Source organism: Strix aluco, chromosome Z, assembly GCF_031877795.1.
Source record: "Strix aluco isolate bStrAlu1 chromosome Z, bStrAlu1.hap1, whole genome shotgun sequence".
NCBI lineage: Eukaryota > Metazoa > Chordata > Aves > Strigiformes > Strigidae > Strix > Strix aluco.
This window is the reverse complement of record NC_133971.1, coordinates 62,707,489-62,716,292: the sequence shown is the minus strand read 5'-3', so window position 1 is coordinate 62,716,292 and position 8,804 is coordinate 62,707,489.

Genomic DNA, 8,804 nt, shown 5'->3' with positions numbered 1-8,804 from the left:
GAAAAACAGGGGCTTTGGCTTTGAAAAAGCTACATGGTCGAGTGAGCAGGAGCCTGGTAAAATTTAATTTACTTTACTTTTGTCTCCAGCTCACATTTAAATAGTAATAATCTAGAGATGAAAAAATTCAGACAGAGCCTGGACAGACCCACAAAGTACAAATCTGCTACTTTGTCTGTCTAGGTTGTATTTTCACCATTCTGCTTCAACCAGCAGATCTGCCAGGGACTTTCTTCCTAAACAATGAGTAAAGTGGCCAAAGATTGTCAGATGGGAGGTTGTTAAAGTGTTCAGAAAGAAATGGTTAAAGGTGTAGTACTACAAAGAAACAGTTTGACTTGTTTTTTATTAAGCAGCTAATATTCTTGTCTTAGTGCAAAGTGCACTAGAAAATAAGTTGCTTTGGGATCCTACCCTAGATATTTGCCAAAGGGGCTGAGCTGCAGTATCAGTCTTGCAATGTGTACCCAGCAGCAAACAGCTCTGATGTCAGGGTAACCTGGTAGTTACATGACCAGTAAAACTGTCGAAGCAGTTAAACTTTCAGAACACAGAAGTTATGAGGTAAATTGTTTTGTTCCAGAGAAAAAAAAATTATTCTTGTATAAAAGCACAGATGGAAGGACAGTATCATTAAGACGTGTCCCACTGAAGTACTGAATCTGCTGAAATGGTACCTTGTACTTAAAGCACTGCCCCAGGTTAGCTCCTGCCCCTGCCTCTTTTTTTTCTCCAGTGTAAAACTAGGCAAGTTAATCACTCTTAATTACCCAGCCCTAGGACTGGATCAGTGTGCTACTGTCTGACATCCTTTCTCTTGGCTCTAGAGACCAGGGACTTTTATTTTATTGTGTACCTCACAAATCCTAGCGCTGTAGAGGCCTGAGCTTACTTGTGGTTTCAGATGTTACTGTTATAGAAGTACTGTGATTGGATTTTGTTTGTTTTTATCTTTGTGCTTAAATCTTCTGACCCAATGCAAGCAGGACATACTTGCAACGTGTCTGCTGCTCGTATGCTTCATCAGGATAATTCAGCTGTATTAGGGAAAGATGGGTCACGTTAACACAAGCTTTGAAGTGGGTTTGAGAAGGGAGCCTCAGCCCAGCATCAGAAGTGGGCAGCTAGAGCTTAAAGGGTAAGCTAAGGGTAAGAACAAAATATGGGGTTTAAGCTGTCATTTTTTTTTCCACTGGCAGAGATCTCTTCTGTGAGCTATCACATTTTCCACAGTGTCTGATTGCATGTAATAGGAACATACCTTTCCCACCACTTAAACCAAAAGAGATTGACTAACTACGAGTGCAACAAAAACACAGGAGCAACAGCGTGTAGTTGAAGTTGACATTGCACTGCAGTAGGTTGCAGAACCAAAGTAGCCCCTTTTGTACCCCAGGAGGAGTGAAGAACCAACTTTCTTCTCCTTTCTCTCCCTTCTGTCCTGTTTTCTTTGTGATGCATATTTTAATGTCTGTGGTTAAGAAAAACCCAACAAAACCAAGTGATTGAGCTGGCATGTACCAGCAACCCTCATTTCTAAATTTCACATTCTCTCTTTAGCATCTGTTTCTGCTGTAGATACTCAAGTTTTGCTGAGTGAGCTACGAAGGGGAAGCACTCTCTTCCATGAGAGATATGGGCAGTGGGTTTTGCAATTCTTGAGGAGCATTCTGAGGCTTTTTTCTGCTCAGGATGTGGAATTTCTGGTGGGGTGGTGGAAAGGCTAAAGGCTTCTCTAGACTGAGACAAAAGGTGTACAGGGTCAATGCACTGGAACATATGTGTTCCAACATGTGTAAAAGATCTTTCAATACACATAGCAGCTAGGAGAAAGACCACTTTTCCTAACTTTTTTATATTTAATTGCCAATTCCTGAGATATCTGGGACTTGCTTGAAAGTCACTAGATCCAGGAATTTAGGTGAATTCATGAGAAATTTCATCAAGCCCCATTAAAACCTCAAAACACAGAAGGCAAATATATCAAGTATGCTGGGGCCATTGTGTTTCCCAAGCCACCTGCGGGCTCCTTGAAGACTGTGAGCTGGCCTCAGAGAGAGAACAGATGTCCACAGCTGGAGGGGTGATGGGTTCAAGCTGTGGCACTGAAACTTGGACTAGACCTGAAGGGAAACATTCCTGCAGCAGTGCAGCAGTAGGAAAGGTGGTGGGGCCTCTATCAGAGGATGTGTTTAAGAGCAGGTTAAGCAAACCTCCACTGGGAATGATCTAGATACAGCTGAGTCCATCTTGGGCCCATAAGGTGGACTTGATGTTATCCTGCTGTCTGTCCTGAAAGACTTGTTTGCCTTTTAGCAGGGGTGACAGCAAGAAGTGCAACATCTGGGCCATTCTAGATAGGACCAGTCACTAGGCTTAGTTTGGAGGTCAATGTCAAATATCCCCTTCCCTCCCGCAACCAGCCCTTCTGTTGGATAATGCTGGATATACTGCGCAGTGTGGAGCACACTACTGTTTTTGCGCTCACAGAGCTGCTTTCTTTGGTTTTCTAGAGATGGATCCACATCCCTGAATTCACCCTTGAACTGCTTCATGCTGTGCCAGCGGGGCTAAGGATGTGACCATTGTCCTGTTCTGAGTGGATGACAAAAGAAAGAGTAGGACTTAAATGTACTGTGGTAACCTTGTTTCAAATAAATATACTTTTTCTACAAACCCAGTGTTTAGGAGAGACATTGTGGGTAATTTTTCCTTCCTTCCAAGGGTGCAGATGAGCACTGTGTCCTGGGCATAAGGAGATGGAAAGCCCTTTTGCACTCACATAACCCAGGATGCAGTGGCAGCGATTCTGTTGGGTTAGAGGCTACTGTCATAAAATGTGCCAGTCTCCAAAGCACTGAAAGGACTCACCAGGCTGAATATGTTCAAGCTTCTCACTGTGTCATTACGCTGGTATTTAATGGTATTTAATGGTATTTAAAGTAGCAGCATGGCAGTGGCAGCAACCACATTAATGTCTGTGTCTTCTATCACCCACCAGCACAAATATTTTAACCATTGTTATCTTGAAAATAATGTTTGAAATATGTGAGCTCTGTCTAGAGAAGCTGTTGCCTCATTGGATGTCTCTGCTGCAAAAAGCACATTAAGTTTCCCAGGTTTGATACACTGTGCCTATCAAATGGAGATAATATTGCTGACTTCCTCAGTAACTCCTTATTGTTTGAGAAGCGTCTTCCAAGATTGATTTCTGCAAGTTCTGCAAAGAGGCAGGCAGTCAATGGCAGTGATGCTTATTATACCAATGCTGCTGATTGATACCTTATGAAAAGCAGTGGTAGCACTTCAGTGTCTAAGTGCAGAAAGTCATTACTGTTGTCGTTCTGCTTTCCCTCTCACATTCCTTCCTCGTTCCAGCATATCACACTTCATCTAGTCAATTCTGGAGCATGGAGACCTTGTCTTTCTGGGTTTGCTCTGAAAAGCCATTTCAGAAAATTCTTGCCCAGGCCAAAAATAACAGCGAGTGCTGAGTGTCTTTCCCCAGTGATGGGAATCATATGGAGCAGCTGAGTGTGTGACACCGTAGTAGTGTCACCTCTGATAAATCCCAGGAGGTTATGAGCTGCTGCAGCTTCACTTGTAAAATCTTTTGAGGCCCTAGATGAAACTTTGTGGTACCTCCCAAGGACTGCAACCACAACCTCCCTTTCCTCCATAGTTTCAGCTGGGTTGAGAGCTGGCACTCAGGTCTTACAACTCGCTGTGCATGCAGCACTGTCCGAACACCTCGTGGGCATGTTGCCTTAGAGGATGTGATAGTGATGTGGGTTGTATCTCCTTCACTGACCTTTTGCAAATCAGGACTTGAGTTGCCTAAAGCATTAGACCAGTTTCCCCTCTTTTTTTCAGCATACAGCATGGGTACTTTACTTTGCTGTTAGTAATTAATTATGGATCACAATCCCACCCAGAAGTAGCACTGATCTGTTCTTTAGATTTTCCAGTGAAGAACCTTTACAGCAAGAGAAAAAATGCAGATAAAAAGTTGGGGGGGTGGGGTGGGGGGTGTGTTTGTTTGTTTGTTTGTTTGTTTGTTTTCTGGAAAGCAATCTAAGCAAAAGCACACAATTTTAAAAAATGCTCGGTTTTGCTGGTGCAAATCTGGTTTTGATTAACAAAATGTCAATTCTAAAGTAAAACATCTCATTTATTATATAAGGTCAAACTGTTTACAGTTCTCATTCATACAACTGCAAAGTTTTGTTTTCCTCAACTATTACACGACAATGTTTAACTTTTTTTCAAAACTCTACAAGGAAAAAAGTACCTACCTTCACCACATGTATCCAGGACTGCTATAATTGCAATACCAGCTGGCTTTTTGCATTTGCTTTAAGAATATAATGAAGAGCAGTCCCAGTTCCCTATGGGAACTCTGCAGTACTATTGCAGTATAAAATACTTAATTTGTCATTAATTAAAAATAAGCTGGGTCCAAGTCTGTAAGGTACAAAGCAGGAACAATGGGGGAGCAAGTGGGGACACTGGAGGCGGGTCCCCCCCTCCCTGCCAGGGAAGCCCTGCTCCCATTTTGAGGCTGGGAGGGGACACCATCCATCCTTGCTGCCTGACCAGAGGTTGGAAAAAACCCTTCCCTGTAACACAGGGGCTGGGAGAGTAATCCCTCACAACAGCAGTATGAAAAAAAGGCGGGTGGGGGGTGTATGTGTGTAAAAATCAATGTTGTGCTACTTCGGTCTGCATTCTATAAGAAAAAAAACCCTACAGCTGTTTTCTCATGGAAGTTTCTCCTTGCTTTTGCAAAAGCAACACCATCCCATGCTGGTGATTGGGATTGTACTGAGACAGAAAGACACAGGCACAACAACAACTGTGCACAGTGTTTCAATGTGTTGACAAAGACAGCAGGAAGAAAACGTGCACAAGGGGAGTATCTTCCCTGCAGATAAGCTGCAGGGAGTTTTGTTTGGGAAGTCAGCAAGTCAGTTTCAGAGTGAGTCTGATACTCACTTGTAAACCAGTGCCCCCTCCTCATCTCATCCTGGTGTAGAGCTAAAGAGAGCCTCTGTGCTATTGAGAATTTCATTGACCATGAATGAAGAGCCTGACAAAAGATTTGAGCCTACCATGGTGGGCTGACCTTGGCTGGCTGCCAGGTGCCCACCAAGACGATTTATTACTCTGCCTCCTCAAGAGGACAGAGGGAGAAAAATATGACAAAAGGCTTGTGGGTCGAGATAAGGACAGGGACTTCACTTACCAGTTACCATCTTGGGCAAAACAGACTCAACTTGGAGAAATTAATTTAATTTATTGCCAGTTAAATAGAGTAGGATAATGAGAAACAAGAACAAACCTAAAAACGCTTTCCCCTCACAGCTCCCTTCTTCCCAGGCTCAGCTTCATGTCTGATTTCTCTGCCTCCTTCCCCTGAGTGGCACAGGGAGTTGGGGAATGGGGGTTGTGGTCAGTTCATCACATGTTGCCTCTGCCACTCCTTCCTCCTCATGCTCATCTCCTGCTCCAGCGTGGTGTCCCATCCACAGGAGACTCTTTCACAAACTTCTGCAACATGGATCCGCCCCACAGGCTGCAGTTCTTCATGAACAGCTCCAGCATGGGTCCTTTCCACCAAGGGCAGTCCTTCAGGAACAGACTACTCCAGCATGGGTCCCGCACAGGGTCATAAATCCTGCCAGAAGACCTGCTCCAGCATGGGTCCCTCTCCATGGTCCACAGGTCCTGAAAGGAGCCTGCTCCAGCATGCACTGTCCATGGGCTGCAACTTCCTTCAGGACACATCCACCTGCTCCAGCATGGGGTCCTCCATAGGCTTCAGGGTGGATATCTGCTCAACCATGGACCTCCATACAGGGCAACAAGCCTAATCACCATGATCTTCTCCATGGACTGCAGGGGAACCTCTGCTCCAGTGCCTGGAGGACCTTCTCCCTCTTCTTCTCCACTGACCTTGGTGACTGCAGGGTTCTTTCTCTCACATGTTCTCACTCGTCTTTCTCACAGCAGCTCTTGCACAGCAGTTTTTACCCTTTTTAAAATATATTATCAGAGAGGTGCTACCATGGTGGTAGCTGATGGTAACACTGATGGGTTCAGATTTGGCCAGTGGCAGGCCTGTCTTGGAGCCAGCTGGAACTGGCTCCTTCTGAGACAGGAGCAGCTTCTGGTGTCTTCTCACAGAAACCATCACTGTAGCCTTCCCCTCCAACCCCCTGCTACTGAAACCTTGGCACATAAACCAAATACACCTATTCATGATGCTTCCAGTTTCTCTGACACTTATCCTAAAGTTCTTCCTAAGTATAGCCAGTCTACCTTCCTACTAACACCCTTTGCCAGATGTCTCCAGGTAGGTGCTAGAGCCTCCCAATTTAACCACCCATAGAAAGCAGTCTATTTTAAAAAAGAGAGAAGAAAAGCAAAATTCTAGTCCTATTAATTGCAGACAAAAAAAGATTGCAAATCAAAATTCAGATGATAATTAAAAGAAGTAACTAGTGCTACTTATTAAGCTAGACATGTTAGCTGATGACCTGCCCCAAAACCTTCCAAGTCCCATTCTGTCATCCTATTTGTCTTCTTGTATTTCCTGCATTGACTAAAACAATTACTAAAAGTAGTAAACTGTCAAGAGAAAATGGGCTCAGGATATTGAGAGGCCATAAAGGAAAGAAAAAAGTCTGAGAGTTTAAATTTTTCCTTTAAGTATGATGATTCAAGATCTTTCATCAGATTGGGACAATTAGACTTTTTCCTCTAAAAAACCAACAAAACCTCCAACTCACAGACTGATCAAACAACTCAAGAAAAGGTAGATGGTGTTCTCTGCCACTGCAGTTAATAATACTCTGTCAAGCCTAAACCAGTAAACAGCTCCAGCATCAAGGCCAGCAGGATTACTTCTAAATCTCTGGATGCAAAACAAAGTATGTCAGGCCAGGTGTCCTGCTTGCTTTCACTGGGCTGCTTCCCAGCTGCTGCCTGTTGGGGTGCCCCCTCCTCCTATGATTCACAGGTAGTGAAGATGTGACTCTGTCACCATTTTATTCCTACTGAGGTTTTTTGGAACATGAATGCAAAGAAGCTTATCATTCCAGATCAGGAAAATTGCCCGTTTTTACCTCCACAACTCAGAAAGCCTTTAAGTCACAGATTAATGGCATGGCTCAAGATGATGTGGTGGGGTGGTTTTGGTGTTCACAGCCCATGAGGACATGCAGACCTCTTCTTTCACATTGGTCATAGTCAACTGCACAAGGCCTACCCTGACATGCGTATGTGACTTTTTGGTCAGGTGAAGAACAAAGCCAACAAGCTTCAAAGAAGGGTCAAACAGGTTTAAAAAAGCTCCTTTCCACTGAGGGGACATCCAGTACTCACCCTCTTAAGCCTCCATGGGGAGATACTCTTTGTAGACTGCAAAATCCAGAGGGTGTGTTTGAATGTAATGAAGAATAAATTTTGTATTCTTTTTATTTGTCTTCTGGAAATTAAAGGTGTATCCCTTAACCTTTACCTGTATTACCTGTATAGGTTTACACTTCTCCAACTGTGTGCTGTGTCACACTGGGAACAGAGAGCACAGTAGAAAACATCTTTCTGTCTGCCCATAGAGGTCGGTGCTATGATGAAACCTGTAAAAGCAGTAACTGATTAATGTAACACAGGCTAGGTTAACAGGACTGAGAAGTCCTGCTTTAGATTAAAAACTCTTCAGGGCAGCACAGCTGGAGGGTATAAAGGGCTCATCCCGGGTAATCCCATGGTATAGTTTAGGACCTTCAGGTAATGCTGTCAGAAAGATAATTTTTTTTTTTTCATTCTAGTTCTGTCCTGTTCAAACAAACAGCTAGGAAATAGTGGGGAGGAGAAGGGGAAACACAGCAAGTTCAACTAACATGCTCGAGAGTCCCCCAGAACTAACCACATCTCCCTTTCCATGCACTGCATAAGCAGACCTTCCCAACCACACGGCTAGGAGAAAGGATGAGACAAACTCCTCAGCCAGGTGAGAAGAGACTGCACACAGAGCAGCTTTTCTGCACAGCAGAGAGGTGGACAGGGTTTGGTAGGTCTGGCCACAAGCGTACCTATGTTTAGCAGCAGAAGAAAATCTCTTAACATAAACATGCACAGACAGGCTCCAGCCTCAATGTCTTTCTCGAGGGTTGCTTTCCTTAAAACCCCATGGGGGCTCTGCATGGATAATTTCAGTGTCCTTCAGGACAGTGCAACCCATTAAAATCCAATGCAATGCAATGCTGCCTGTGTCTTTGCTGCCCTTAAATGTTTTTCTGCTACACTTCTATTTCAATATTTTGTCGCTGGTTTCTATTCAAACAGAATAAAAAGTGGCTCTTGGAATACACAATGAAGATCCTTAACATGGAGAAACCTAACATCAGCATTAAAAATCTCTGTGGATGGAGGTTCCTACTTTTTTGATGCAGATTTAAATATAAAATACTTCAAATAATGAGGGTGGGACGTCTTTTGTAACTCAAGTGACAGAACTTTGTCTCCTTGTATCTACAGATCAGATTTTCTTCCTCTGATCTTTGAAGTTACCACTGTCTCATCACCACCCTGATTAATGCAGTAACCCTCTAGCAAAATTATATCGGCCGTAATCAAGGCACCTGCAGTATCTGTCCTCTCTACATTTTCACAAAAGGCATGATTAAATTTCCTTTCTTCTCCTCTTTTAAGAGGAGCGCCCTCTGGTGAGGCAGTTGGCTAAGCCTGCAATGTGGGTAACTCTTCCTGACTTTTTGGGGTGGAAATGTTGGAGGTTTAAG